This window comes from Canis lupus, chromosome 21, assembly GCF_003254725.2.
Source record: "Canis lupus dingo isolate Sandy chromosome 21, ASM325472v2, whole genome shotgun sequence".
Taxonomy (NCBI): Eukaryota; Metazoa; Chordata; class Mammalia; order Carnivora; family Canidae; genus Canis; species Canis lupus.
Genome location: NC_064263.1, coordinates 12,513,165 through 12,528,717, shown reverse-complemented (window position 1 = coordinate 12,528,717; position 15,553 = coordinate 12,513,165). Strand labels below are relative to the sequence as shown.

General features: G+C 43.9%; 1 long non-coding RNA gene across 1 annotated transcript; it reads right to left on the bottom strand.

Annotated features, from left to right (window-relative positions):
* Positions 1–897: 897 nt before the first annotated feature.
* On the bottom strand, positions 898–15,281 carry LOC112642046 (uncharacterized). The gene is made up of 3 exons (XR_003125006.2): positions 13,819–15,281; positions 5,565–5,622; positions 898–1,870 (listed from the first exon to the last, which is right to left on the bottom strand). It is a non-coding gene; the product is annotated as an uncharacterized LOC112642046 (long non-coding RNA).
* Positions 15,282–15,553: the final 272 nt, after the last annotated feature.

Below are 15,553 nucleotides of genomic sequence, written 5' to 3'. Positions count from 1 at the left end.
TGGCCTGTAGGACGGTCCCGAGGTGAGGGCAGGCCTGACAGGTTAGTGGAATAGCACAGACACCAGTGTGGCTGGGTCCCGTGAGTACACAGCAGAGAAGTAACAGATGATGTCACAGAGGCCATAGGTGGCTGGTGCTGGCTACGGCAGGGCACTGAGGGGTCTTTGGTTTTTACTCCGGAGTAAAATAGGAGCCACCAAAGGATTCCCAGCAGATGACTGACTTGATATCAGTGATATTCAATGAAATAAGCCAGTCACAGAAGAAAAAATCTGCATGATCTGACTTAGATCCAACTCATAGGAACAGGATAGGGTGGTGGTTGTCAGGGGCTATGGTGAGGGGGAAATCAAGAGTACCTTATCAATGGGTATAAAGTTTTCGTGGTGCAAAGTGTTGAACACAAAAGAAATAATATGTTTAAAATACTCAACACAATACCTGTAAAAGCTCAATACAGCCATTATTAAAGCTCAATACAGCCATTATTATTAGTAATTATTGGAGCTTGTGGTGATAGTGCCTTATTTGGAGTATGTGTGGGTGGGTGAGTGTGGGGGGGCATCACAGGCAGGAATTTAACCTCTGTCCTACACTCTGAGACACCTTCTAGACCCTACTAGATTTCTCCTTAGCACAATTTTCACTCTGGTAGAAATGGAATTAATGGGAATCCATTCCTGGCTATATTATCATATCAAATGGGAACATAAATCTCAATCAACATGAAACTGAGGGCAAACTGTTATGACACCTGGTGCATTTCAGTGCACTTGTGTCAGAGTGTATGTGTTTAATGCAGGTCATTGGTGTCAGATAGTCCCCCTGTTGAAGCAGGAGGGGACCACCCAACATTTGGTTTGGATGTGGAGGCTGATGACACTTCACTCACCAAGAGAATTTGAGAGAAAGTTTACTGCTCACAGGAGGGACTCCTAGGAAGAGTGGGGCTGATGTGAACAAGTCCAGGTGGGCCTGGGCAAAGCAGAGGTAGTGGGTTTGGGACTTCATGGTGTAGGATAATAAAACAATTCTTGCAGGATAATAAACAGAGAACATTTGTTTTCATCTGCTCACCTCAGCTGGGCGAAGAGCAGGGCTGCCTGACTGCTTCAGCACATGAGGGCCACGAAGCAAGGACCTGTGACGCTGTCAGCATCACCTGCCTGGACATGATGTGCCTAAGTGTGAACCAGCTCCGGTAGAAAACCTCCCCCTGGAGGCCTGGGTGTGGGCTTTGGGGCAGAGCAGAGTGCCTTTCCAGCCTATTGTCTGTCTCGTACTATCTCTGTGAAATGGAGCAACTTAGTTTCTATTTTCTTGTTCTTAGAAAGATAATAATTTTTCGTGTGGCAGAAGACAGATGCCGGTGTGAGTGCCTGGCATGCAGTAGGTTTTCAAGAATTAGCCTGTACTTCCAGAATGTTCCAGAAGGCATTTGATGTGACCCATCTTTACTCCCGCAGTGTGCTTGGATTCCTGGATTGCTTTGAGCCTGCAACAGTGACGCCGGTGCTGACTGTAGGTGGAATTCTCTGCAGACACAGGTCCGGAAGGGAGATGGGATGGAGGGAGCACTATAAGTCATGGTGAGTCCTTCTTTAGAAATTTGAGTGAGTCCTCTGGGTTTTTAGAATGTCCTATCTCACTTTTTTTGTGCTCCTCCAAAGATCAATGTGCATCAATGGCTCTCAGTGGAGATAGCATCGTGGAGGAGGAGGAGCAGGGCCTTTGAGTTCTGGCTCCTTCTCCTTCTATCACTGTGACCCTGGGTGATACTGAGACCTTCTCTTGAGTTTATTTTCTCACCTGCAAAATGGGTATAACATCCAGGTTTCCTGGGGCCCAAAAACATACATTTTGCGAGCCCTATTTAAGAAAAAGAACACAAAATTATGAATACAAAATCAATTATAAAGGTTATATTTAGAATGAGAAATCAACACAAACTACAAACAAAAAAACACACCAAAATACCACAATATCATATAATTTAGAAAAATGCTATACTCTCATTATTTAGCTGTCTGGCATATCTCTACAGTAGTGTTTTTCCTTACCTCTCTTGCCTTATTACTGTCCGATTACCTTTTAATATGGGATAATGATTTTGTAATATCACTGTCTATGGAGATAATGGAAAGATACTGTATTTCTTCCTTTTGCATGCTGATCAAAACTTTTATTATATTATTAGAGTATTGAGATATTCTTTCTTAGCTTCATCAGTGTGTAGATTTTTATGATTGTCAATGTTTCCTATCAAGTTAAACACACACACACACACACACACACACACACATATGTTGTATTCAAGTATTCTTGTGGAGCAGTTATATTAAACTCTCTGAAATGAGAGCATTCCTTCATCAATTTGTCTTCAATGCTCTATGTTGTCTTTGTCAGTGTGTCAATCAGCAAAAAATGTCCCGGTGCATTTATATGCTTCCCTCCTCTTCATTAACTGGATTATCAAATAATTCAAGAGCCCTTTTCATGGCTTCTATTCAGAATTGATCCCTTCCTTTTCAGGCTTAACAGCATTTATTTGTGATCTGAATTTTGGTTTTTGTTACTGTTGTAGCTCAGTGTCAGAATAATTTCTGTTGATTTCATAGCTCAAGTATTTCATGAATTTATTTGAATCTTCCCTCTGTTCTTTAATAAATCCAGGATCAGCACTGTCTACTACCTCAGGGAGTGATTGGAGGGGCTGATGTAAGTGAAGAGGCTTTATAAATGGCAAATGTTATGTTCTTATAAATTACTAGAATTCCTTCCTGCCCCCTCCCACCTCCGCCACCCCGCACAGCCCGCACCTTACAGAGGGTGGGCACTGAAGATAGCAGTGACTTACTGCTTCCCCTTCCAAACACAGGGAGGAGGCAGAGGATGGAAGTGGAGGATTAATTCATCTTTGTATCTGTCAGCTTTCATCATGTTTTCTCTCTGGGGTAAGCAGGATGAAATATAATGCTTAAATTTTTAAATAAAGTTTGCTTTAATAAAAATAATCCCAGAATTTTCCCTGTTTCTGTAAAGGAGCTTTGCTCAGGGCTTCAGAAGTTCACTCTGTTCCTACAGCCTGGGCCATAGACATCAAATGGAGGTGACTGCTGCTCCTCCCTGCCCCCCACCATTTGTTAGTCCCAGGAATGTGTCCTATCAGGGCTGGACAGGTGTGGCTCACCCCACATTTTATCTGTTACCTCTCCCCAACAAAATTCCTGTTCCTGATATCTTTTCAGGTGCATCTCAAGGGCAGGTTTCCTGCATAGCTTGGACACTTTCAGAGTGTGGATTTAAATTCCAAATTTCAAACAATCTACCCTTAAAGGAATATTTTTATATTTGAAAACTCACCGGTCAGGGATAATTTTATAGGGAAAAAGTCAATGAAGGAAATTAATTTCCCTTGGTCATTATTTTTAAATGAATAATGGAGCTTGTATATACCCTTAAAAATGTGCTGTTAGCATTTCTGAGTTTTTCTAAATGTAGTTAATTGAACCCTGTGGATGCCAGTGGACTGTGTTTGGAACAGAGAAACATTACCCCCTCCTGCTAGTCTCCCTTGATCCCTAGGCAGAGTTCGGAGCCTCTTCCTTTCTCTCCTTCCACCCCCCAGAATACTATGTGTTCCCTTCCATCATAGGACTCATCGGGTTAGTACTATTAATCTGTTTGTCTGCTTCCTGTATCCAATGCCAGTTCCCTGAGGGCAGGTTCCTCAGGCCTCACGACCTATAGGCTTTGCTACCTGTAGGGGCCCCTAAATCCTCCCACCTTGACTTTCCCTATAGTGGGCTCCTGGCACTTTTCTGAACACTGCTGAGCTACAGGTGTCCTCTACATGCTGCCCTGGGGGCTCAGCTGTTTCTTGGAAGGTCATCCCTCCAGGGCCCCATATCTAGGCCCAGGCCTGATGATTCCTTCTGGTCTGGTTGGCAGTGACACTGACATGCTGGATGGTCCTCTCTGAAGAGATGAAAGTTGCCACCTGTGGCAGTGAAGTCAGATAAAATGATAATTCCTCATGAATTCAGGCTCTTTGGTGATGTCAGACCTCCTGAGAGTGGGCTTTCATGGATCTCTCTGCAAGGAGAGGTCTTGTTGACTGCCCAACTAATTGCTTATATTGGGCCTGGACTTGAGGTTAAGGAAGCCTGATATCAGAAGACCTTGCCCAGGTCCAAGAGTGAGGTTTTCTAGGGAGAAGATTCCAAGACCCTGGCTATGGGTTGTTCCTGGTTAGCCTCACTCCAGAAAGAAACGGCACCAACCAGAGATGGTGATAAATGGCTCTTGAAAGCATAGGGAATTAGGTTTAGTGATGGGTCACTTATTTCTGCCCTCCCTCTATCCCTATAGCTGCAAGTAATACATATGCACATACATACCACTCAATGTTTCAGCCAGTTGAAGAAACAGCCCAAAACCAAGTGTAGTGTAGGAAAAGTTACCTACTTACTATGTGTGTGGTTCCTCCCCAATAGAAATGCTTAGCAGGGAAGGTGAGTATTGATTTCTGAGGAACGGCAACTCTCAGAAGTTGTTCAGGTGGTGATATTTGTTGCCCCAAAGTGTCTCAGCCACTGCCCATCCCTGATATAGTTTTCTCCCTCAGAGAACAGCATCCCACTCATAGACTTTCCAGTTCTAACTCCACTGTTATCCTGGGAGCCAGGTCACCCCTGTCTGCTTCTCAGACCACTACCTTCTTGTGGGTGTCTCGCTTTTACCTCCTTCAGCCCGTCACCCACAGGGCAGCCAGAGTAGTCTTTTAAAAAATATAAATTTGATCACATCACACTTGGCCACACATTCTACTCCTTGATGGCACAGTTGATTTCCTACTCAAGAGCTTTTTGCATGTGATCTTCCTCCTCATTTCTTCAATGGACTCACTTCTTTGGCCCTGCCAGGCCTCAACCCAAATGTTACTTCTTTAGGAGGACATTCTCTGCCTTTCCTATTTAACTGCTGTCTTTCCATTATATGCCCTGAAAGAACCCTCTATTTTTCATGGTATGTATTGATATTTGTAATTATATGTTCATTTGCTTACTATTTTATTCTCTGACCATAGTGTAAGCTTCATGATTGCTGGGGCAATGTCTGTTGGTTAATCACTGTTTGCCTAGTGTCTAGTATCATGCCTCATCCATAGTATGTCATCAAATATTTGTTGAATGGAAGAATCTGTAATAAGTTACTCTCAACATAATACTATAAGAGGGAAGGGGCTGGAGCTTACATGCCATGAGTGAAAGGGTTAAGAGAAAGCCCCATACATAACTATTTTTATTTACTGATTTATGTAAGGACAAAGGACTGAAACTAACATTTAAGTCCATCCACTCTGGAGTTAGATTAAAAGAAATAGGCTTAGGGTGCTAGGATCGGGCTCCCTGCTCAGCAAGGGGTCTACTTCTTCCTCTCCCTCTGTGTTTGTGCTCTCTCTCTCCGTCTTCTGCTCTCTCTTGTTCTCTCTTAAATAAATAAATAAATAAATAAATAAATAAATAAATAAATAAATAAATAAATAAACCTTTAAACATACCTGATAGGTGAGAATGGATTCCATGGAGGTCAAGTCAGAAGGGGGACCAACAGGATTCCTAAGAAATAGATCACCCAAAGACAGAATTTCTCAACATTAGCACTTCTGACATTTGATGTGGAGGGCTTTTCTTTATGTATAATAGGATGTTGTACAGGATCCCTGGCTTCTACCCACTTATTTCCATAAGTAGCTTTCATTTCCAGTTGTGACAACCAAAAATGTCTCCAGACACTCCAAATGCACCCTGGGTTGGGGATGCAAAATCATCCCCAGTTGAGAACAACTGTCCTAAGAAAATAAGTGACACAGTGATCCAAGAAAGTCCTGAATGCCGGGAAGGAGAGCTGGTTCTGTATACATGAAAGTAGCTGATGTCAGCACTTACCCTATTCTATCTACTGTGTTGGTTTGTATAATCTTGGAAGGTAAGTGTTGTGTCACTTATGCTGGTGATGTTTCAGGCTGAAACATTCTTGGGGACCTTCGCTGCCATCTGCATAAAACATTGAAGGAGCTATTTTCTTCTGACTTTAGGGGTCAATGGCATGTCCCATATCAGCATGGCATTCAGGGCACAGATTCAGTGCTGGCACAGATTCTCCGTGGAACTGTTGGGATCCGGGGCAGTGTTGGCTACTGCATGGAGTGGCCATGTTCACTGAATCTGAGATAAGAGTATAAAGCATTCCTTGGAATTCCCCTCAAATATTTGTTAAGTAGGATTTGGGGAAAATCCTACAGTCAAGCTGGCACTAGATTTTACCCACCACCAGGAGTTTGGACTAAAGTTGAAATTATGATTATTTCACAGGCTGATAAAGCTGAGGATGCTAATATTTACAGCTTTTTAACTTACAAAGACTTGGTTTCATTTGCTCTTTACAAAAACTCTACAAAGAGGCACCAGTATTACTATCAGTTCTTTTATAGATAAATTTACTACCCAGGGCACCAGTATCTGGAATCAAACTAGGTCACTGGGCTCCAATGCAAACCATGATATTCCTTTCAATGAAATCCTTTATCTCTTCTGCCCAGTTAGAGGGGTAGGTAGTTTTATTCGTTCTGCTGATGTTGGCCAACTGAAGCATAGACTCAGGTTATGGCTATCTCTAACTAGTGAACTAAGCAGATACATAAGAAAATGTATCCATATGTTTATAAATTACTATATTTTATGGTCTACTTCTTTGCTTATTTATTCAGGAAATATTTGTTGACTAAACAATAAATAAATAAATAAATACGAATTTATGTGCAGAGCTGCTACTGGTCCATCCTGGTAGTGGATTGTGGCCATAGCATAGGGTGACCAGCTGTCCTGGTTTGCCCAGGACTGAAGGATTCCTGGGATCTGGGACTTTCAGTACTTGTCTTGGGATGAGTTGGTCGTCCCACCATAGTAACTCTCTTAATGTGGATAACAAATTGTCTTTTCATCTAGCAGATTCATTAATTTCACAAATGTATGTTAAAGTCTTTTTCCATTTCAAGCAATGGTCTGGAGATTAGAGCCATGAGGATGAATATCATCTAGTCTCTGCCCTTGAGCACTCTATGCTTAAATATTAATGAAGTACCTATTACGTGCTAAGAGCTATGCTAGATCTGGTGTTATAATAATGAGAGACATGACACCTTTCAGTAAGATGCTCAGAATTCAGTGGCATGCAAACTAATAATTTCTCAGCATGGTAAAAAGAGCTATGATAACTACAGGTACAAGGTGTACATGATGAGAGTCCCAAAGTTCAAACAGGAATGGGAAGATTTCTTTCTTTCTTTCTTTCTTTCTTTCTTTCTTTCTTTCTTTCTTTCTTTCTTTCTTTCTTTCTTTCTCTCTTTCTTTCCACTCTCTCTTTTTTTTTAGGGAGAGATAAAGATAGAGAGCACACACAGGAGGGACAGAGGAAGAGGGAGAGAAAATCTTAAGCAGGTCCAATGCTCAGCACAGAACCTAATGTGGGACTTGATCTCAAGACCCTGAGATTATGACCTGAGCTGAAATAAAGAGTTGCACTCTTAACTAACTGAGCCCGGGCACCCCTGCATGGGAAGACTTTCAAGAGGAGTAAAGCTGAAGGTTAAATAGGTTAAGTAGAAATTTGAGAATCAAAGAAGGAAAATAAATGTAGTATGAGGAAGCATTCTACTGAAGAGGTAGATGTGGGATGAAGTGGATCTGCGAGGAGACCCTAGGAGCTAGGTTTGAAAGGTAGCTGGCAACTAGCGGGCCTTCTCAGTGAGGGTGAGTGGATCCATTCTCCTGGGGTGTGGGCAAGGAATTGAGGGTCGTGGGAGCAAGGGTTGAAAATGTAGGGCTTGACCATAGTGACCATGAATGCTGGGCTAAGGAGTCAATGTGGAAGGATTTTGGCAGAGAAATGCTCAAGAGTCTGCCTATGTTGACCTCCTCCCTCCTATGCCCCAGCCAAGCTCTCTGCAGCCGATAGTCACAGCACTTTGTGGCAGCCAAACTCATTCTGTGATCCTTTAACTCTTTGCGGCCTGTGTTTTGCACATTCCATTCCCCACCTTCCCTCTGGTGTGACTCTTCCAGGGGTCAAAACTCCTCATAAGTTTGGACAGAAACAAAAACTTGATAATGATTTTCTGGGAGTGAAAAAATTGCCACAGAGTCAATTGTTGAGTTGTTTAATTTCTGTTAAAGGCCAAGGGGTCCTGATTGTGAGATTAGCATATAGATGACCTTGCACACTGCTCTTTGATTCAAGTTGGGTGTTTTGCTAAATTCCTTACACTACCTCCTGCGCCCATAACTGGAAAGGGGAGTAGAGAGAATCTCTGGGAGGAGAAAAGGCATAGGAAATTCTCTGATCTTGATCATCCTAAAGAATCAATTGCCCGGAGAAAGAATGAGCTAGTGCAGGCTCTTCAGAGAGCACTTTAGGAACAGGGAGGCATGCATGGCTCTCCTAATGGTGGGCCCGGACCTCAGTTTCCCCTCTTGAAAAGGCCTCTTCAAAATCGGATAGTCTTTGTAGTAGATTAACTAGTAAATTGTTCATACATTCATACATTCAAAATCTATTGTTCTCCATTGTGATTAGTTGTGAGGATACAAAAAAATGAAAAGTCACATGTCTGCTCTCAAGGGTAAGATAGTTGTGATTGTATGTATATGAAGAGTGGGGCAGAAGCCTGCCCTTTCTCCCATGCAGGGTAATTAGGTCCAAGTAGATTTCAATATGGTTTACCACTTATAGGAAAAGCCTGCTTTAGGTTTAATGAAACTGCCTATTTGCATATGCTGTTCCATCAGCCTAGAATGGTCTGTCCCAGTGATTCACAGAAGACCTGTGTAGTTTTCAAGTCTCAGTCCAAATGCTGTGACAAATCTTGTGAAGCGTCCCTACCTACTCAAGGCAGGCCTACCCAAAAGCACTTTCTGTATGCTCAAGACATGGGGTCCTTCTTTTGACCATTTGCCCCAGACATGTCTGCTGTAAGCTCTTGAGGAAGCGGAGCTTGAGTCTGGCGCCTTAGACCACTCGGCCATCCTGACACCCTGCTGTAAGCTCTTGAGTGCAGGGGATGTGCCTTTATTCTTTAAGTCTTCAGTTCTCAGCACAGGACTTGGCACATAGCAAGTGCTCATTAAATTCATGATTTAATGAGAATGAATTAAGAGGCTAGGCCCATTAACGTGGACAGATGTGAACCCTACATTCTGTGTCACTGGTCAAATCCAAAAACCTGGAAGTAAGGTATGCAAACATTTGTAAGTAGTTGTGTTGAGTCTCGTTTGGGAGAAAGGGATAAGGATCTATAAAGGTAGATGCAAAGTGGATTCACATGCCAAGAACCAAGAAGTTCATGGGAGGGTTTCCAATTAATCTGGTTGAGGATTTGAGGAGGGGTATTTAAGGTAGGACAGTGACACCTAGTGGTGTCAGAAGGACTGATCAGATATCAGGATCCCTCCAGGTCTGACCTCCTGTCCCCTGGCAGGTCGACTCTGTGATGATGACTGAACTGCCTGTCTCTAAGGTGGAGTCGATGTGCTGTCAAAGCCTCATTGTGCTTATAGTTGGCAATACTGTATTTACACTCAAACTTTTTTTTTTAAGTGTTCTTTTCTTACTACCATCACACACACACACACACACACACACACACACACACACACACGGTCTGATTCTGTGAAAGGCCAGACTATATGATTATAGTGGTCCCCGGTCAAACTTCCTTGAGCCTAGAGAGTAAAAAGGACCAGCCCAAAGATGCATGGGTAATTAGTCCTAGAGCTAGGCCTGGGATCCAAGTTTTCTGATGCTTAGAAAGAAATCTTTCCTTTCCATCATTCTTTCCTGATGGCAGGACAAACCAACTTCAGTAAGGTAGAACTGTATTATAGCAAATGCCAAGACAACTATGGAGATGAACAAAACAATAGGAAGGGAAGGTTGAAAACGTGTCCAAGGGGAATCCTACTTTCTCTGCCTTAAGAGTGGAAGTAGGGATGGGATGAAACACTCTGGAGAAGCCTCATCTCCTCTGCATGCACCCAGCATCTGCATCCTTTCCCCACCTGCTCAGGGCCAAGAGCCATTGTCTGTGTCCCCACCTGAAGGACTGATTTGACAGTTCACACTAACATTATATTGCAAGTGATTCTTAGTAAATGCAGCAGTGGGAAGGATTAGAATCATCCCAGGGACTCAGCCACTTACAAGAGATTGTTCCACCCCTAGATGCAAAGATTGTGGCATTGGAACCAAAAGGGACCATATATGATGTGGGAGGAGCCTGGGCTACGGGCTGGAAAGAAATCCACATGGGAACTCCTGGCAAAGGGCTCTGGCCAGGAGAGCCTGTTCTGATTGGAACACAGGGCTTTTGTTGAGAGGGCTTGGTGGAAAGTTCTAATATCTAGATGCACCAAGGATGGCCTCTTGTTGTAGAGTTTTCTTCTTCAGTTGATGATTATTCATTTTTGTAGTAGATAGAATTCTTTAAGGATTTTTTCTTATATACATGAAAATGTATTTGAAAGACAAATGAAGGCATATAGGGGTGACTAAATGCAAAATGGCTTGATAGTCATTCAAATCGGCAAACATATCTATTTGGCTAATTCATATAGGGTTAGTTGCAAATAGTCAGAGGACATTTACTGTGCACTGTTCACCATGTTAAATAAATATTTTATGTGCATTTTATATTATAGCCTCACAACACTGAGGTAAATGGTTTTATTATCCCAATCTGCCAGTGAGAAAACTGAGGCTCAGTGAATTGCTTGAAATCATACAGCAGGTTGTAAGGTCTTTGAAGGCAGAGACCTTACATTCCCTCTTTTGTTTCCATTTGCCAAGACATGATAGGGCCAACCAAATGCTGGTTAATGATGATGGTAAGGTCAGTCATGACAAATGATGACTTCTGACTAGGATTAGAGGTTTTCCTCATACCATTTATTCCTTTGCTCAGTCCCCAAGTGTCATCTGCACATGAGTTCTCCCACTGGGACTCTGGAATATATCTTGCCTTGCTTCCATGTCTGGGAAAGATAATAGTGCCTTGATTCTATTTTTGCCTCAGTTTCTTTATCTGTAAAATGAGGATAAACTATGACTTAGGGAAGTGAGATGTAAACGTACATCATTTAGGGCATCTTGGTGGCTCAGTTGGTTAAGTGTCCAACTCTTGATCTTGGCTCTCAGGTCTTGATCTCAAGGTCATCAGTTCAAACCCCACATTGGGGCCTGTTTAAAGACAAATGTACATCATTTGTGAAAGCACCTTTGGAAGATGTTAATTTTATTAACACTGTGATCTTAAATATTAATGATAATGTTCACACCTACCTGAGAAGTGGACCACCTTCCCCCCACTCTGGATACAAAGCAAGAGTGATCTCATCTTTCTTGCTTGGATCTTGATTTTTTAAATATATTTCCTTTGCTATACTTTTTATCCCCATGACTTATTAATTCCATAACTGGAAGCCTGTATTTCCCATTCCTTTTCACCTTTTTTGCTCATCCCCCCCATCGCTTTCCCCTCTGGCAATCATCAGTTTGTTCTCAGTATTTATGGGTCTGTTTCTGCTTTGTTCATTTGTTTCGTTTTGTTTTTGATTCCACATATAAGTGAAATCATATAGTATGTTTTTCTCTAACTTATTTCACTTTGCATAATACCCTCTAGGTCCATCCATGTTGTCACAAATGGCAAGATCTCACTATTTTTTATAGCTCAGTGATAGTCTGTTGTATGTATATACGGTATCTTCTTTATCCACTTCACTATTGATGGACATTAGGGTTGCTTCCCTATATTGGGTATTATAAATAATGCTGCAGTAAACACAAGGATAAATATATGTTTTCAAATTAGTGTTTTTGTTTTCTTTAGGTAAATACTCAGAAGTGGAATTACTGGATCATATGATAGTTCTATTATTAATTTTTTGAGGAACCTCCATACTGTTCTCCATAGTGGCTGCAGCAATATTTCATTCCTACCTACACTGCACAAGGGTTCCTTTTTCTCCACATCCTGGGCCAAACTAGCTATTTTTATCTTTTTGATTCTAGCAATTCTGACAGGTAGAAGGTGATATCTCATTGAGGTTTTGATTTGCATTTTCCTGATGATGAGTGATGTTGGGTGTCTTTTCATGTGGCTGTTGGCCATCTGGATGTCTTCTTTGGGAAAATGTCTATTCAGTTCCTCTGCCCATTTTTAAATTAGATTATTTGCTTTTGATATTTTAAAGATGGAAAGAGACAACTTTATTACTCTTCTCTTGACAGCTTGATTTTCAAGCTGATTTTTTTGCTGTAGATGAAAAAAATTTATTTTGAACGTCTGAAGCTGAATATTACATTCTTCATATTACACTCCTAATCACCCACCACCCACAGATGTCTTGGTTTGACTGTAGTCTGAGCTGAAGACTCCCCTATTATACCTTAAACTGATGGTAGTCAAGATGTGGTTCTTGGACAGGGACCTGTCTGTGAACTTTTTGTAACTAGCCTATAAAAACATACATTTAGAGGGTTGCCTGGCTGCCTCAGTCAGTGGAGCATATGACTCTTGATCTCAGGGCTGTAAGTTGGAGCCCCATGTTGGGTGTGAAGATTACTTATTTATTTTATTTTAGAGAGAGAGAAAGAGAGAGAGAGAGAGAGAGCGCAAACAGGGGGATGAGGCAGAGGGAGAGAGAGAAGCAGACTTCCCACTCAGCAGGGAGCATGACTAGGGACTTGATCCCAGGACCTGGGATCATGACCTGAGCTGAAAGCAGACACTTAGCTGACTGAACCACAGAGGCACCCCTAAAAAGTCTTTAAAAAACAAACAGAAAACCTCCCATACATTAAGAAATTGACAGTAAGCATGTAGAAGCATATATGACAATTTTGTAGTGTTATTATTAAATTCTATATTGAATCTAATAATAAAAAATAAGGGCTTGCATTTGTTTTTTTATTTAATTTTATTTAATTTTTTAAAAATACATTTTCATTTCATATGCATCTGTGATGGATTGGAGTTTGAAAAAAAAAAATATCATTTACAACTGGTAGTTTGAGAAGCCCTGCTTTATACCTGAAAGGAGGGAGTGGAGTTTCTAGTCTTTTATGCTAAGGTTCCTGACCTCACTTCCTTCTCAGAGATTGCGCCCTGAGGTATGGCCAAGGACCTGACTTTGACAGGCCACAAAAGTCCCATATACTCTTGCCCCAGAGAAATAGGGGTCGACTACTCCTTTCCCCTTGCAAATTCAGGAAGTCCGCTTTAATTATTGTTTGCTCAACAACAACAAAATTTGCTTCTTGGCCACTCCTCATTTTCACTTCAGAGAGAACTAGCGACAGTTTAAAGATGTGACTCATTGGGGTACCTCTTTGCCTTAAAACTGAGAATACCGGGGCTCAGAGCAGGCACGTAACATGTCCTAGACACGCAGCCATTATAGCTCAGAGCCGAGATTTCAACCCAGGTCTGTTCTCCGTGAGAGCGCGTGATCTTTCTCGTTTGCCACAGTTAGTGGTTTTGGTGGGATGAGGCGGATGTCCGAGGCCCCTCAAGGTGCCCCACAGGAAGCGCTGAGGGGTCTGGGGGAAGGGGGGAGAGGAGAGCAATCAGGCAGCTCAGCATGTGAGAGTGGGAGGCTGGGCAGGTAGAGGCAGACACTGTGGTCTGCGGAGCATGTCTGCTTCCCCGCGGCCGTGTACGTGAGTCCCGACTCCCGAGGCCTCCCAGTACCCAGTACCTCTGAGTGTGGCCGGATATAGAGTCTTTTCAGAGAAGTCCGTGTGAGATCACGAGGGTGGGCGCTAATCCCATATCAATTATGGAAAGGGGACGTTTGGAGCAGCGCATGAGCTGGGAGGATGAGACGAACAGCCACAGGGAGAAGACGGCCTTCCGGGCGCTCGCTCGCCCCCTGGCACGAGCCGCCCCGCCGCCGCCTGCGTCTCGGACCTGGCGCCTCCAGAGCGACGAGGCCGCGGGCGGCTGCTGTGCGGCGTCGGGCCTGCGCTCTCCGTCAGGCGGTCCTGGCGAACCGACACGGACGTCCCGGCCTGCGAGGCCCCGACAGAGCCCTGCTCTCGGAACGATGGCATCTTTAGAGGTTCCCGGGGAGGAGGGAGGACTTGAGGGCCGCTCGGGCTGCCCACGGGGCTTTGCCCCCTCAACCTTGGCTCACAGCCCGTCAGGGCAGCGTGAACGAGGATGTTCTCTCGGGCCTGTCACCTCCCCAGTCCGGTCGGCCCCACGGCCCTGCGACCCGGGGCGTCGGGCCCTCCTCACTCCTGCGGGCCGGGCCTCCACAGCCTCACGGAGGTTCTCGCCAGGCGCAGCTCCATTAGTCTAACAGGAATTGGAAGCATCGCTCCGTACGGCCTGTGCTCGTCCATGATCGCTTGCCCGGGCGAGCCCAGGCCCTCGTGGTCGTCCCCAGGGGCAAGCTGGCCTGTACCCCCCTCACAGAGTTCCTCTGAGGCCTGTTAGAAGGAAGGGCGCCAGAGGGGGCGGGCTCCCCGAGGAAGGAGCCTGGGCCTCGGAGGTCGAGGAGCAGGCTCGCCGGGCTGCGGGGAGGCCACGGGGAGAGGAAAAATGTTCTGCCTCAGAAGGGAACATTCTCGTAAGCGCTGCGTGTTATTTCGGCTGGAAGGCCCCGTTGACTACACGGGGAGGTCCTCTGAGCCTTTTCTGGAAACTTCTTGGGGACTTCTTCACTCATCTTCTAAAACAACCAGTTACATTTTGGGGCAGAAGAACTTCTCTGGAGGAGTATTTTACCGTTTTCTCATTCACGGAGGTGGCCGTTACCAGATAGTCTGCGGAGATGGCAAAGGTTGGTCGCTGCCGCTTGTCTTCTGGATCAGCTCTTCCCGTCAAAGAGCTGCATTAGGATCACCTCAGAGATTAAACAATAAACATTCCTGCGTTCTTATTCCCTGAGATACCGACTCAAGAGTCTGAGCTTATATCTAGGAATTGTAGTTTAAAGATATCCCCAGGTGACTGTCATTTACTGGCAGGTTTGGAGATCTCAGGTGTTCATTGTTTACCTTGCTACTCTCTATAAAATCCTTTACCACCCTCATCAAGCACTTTCCCTGTTCTGAAAACTGGGCAAAGACCTAGGGCTGTAAGGATCAAAGGCATCGTTCTGTGTCAGGTTTACTGAGAAGGCCAGATTGGTGAGAGATGTGTACCATCTAGTGTCCTAAGTGCTTGAGTAGAAGGAGGCTCAGGAAGGCAGTGACCATTGAATCTGCTTTTGGAAGTGGGGCTGAGAGTAGGGTTAGAGCATTGGTTTTCAAGTAGGGGTGATTTTTGTCCCTCGGAGATATCTGGTAATGTCTGGAGACAATTGTTGCTGGCACAGCTGGGAGGGGTTAGTACTGGAATCTAGAAAAAGAGGACAGAGAAGGATCCTCCTAAGCATCCTGTAATGCGCAGAGATGCGCCCGCAGCAGAGATTCCTTTGGCCCCAA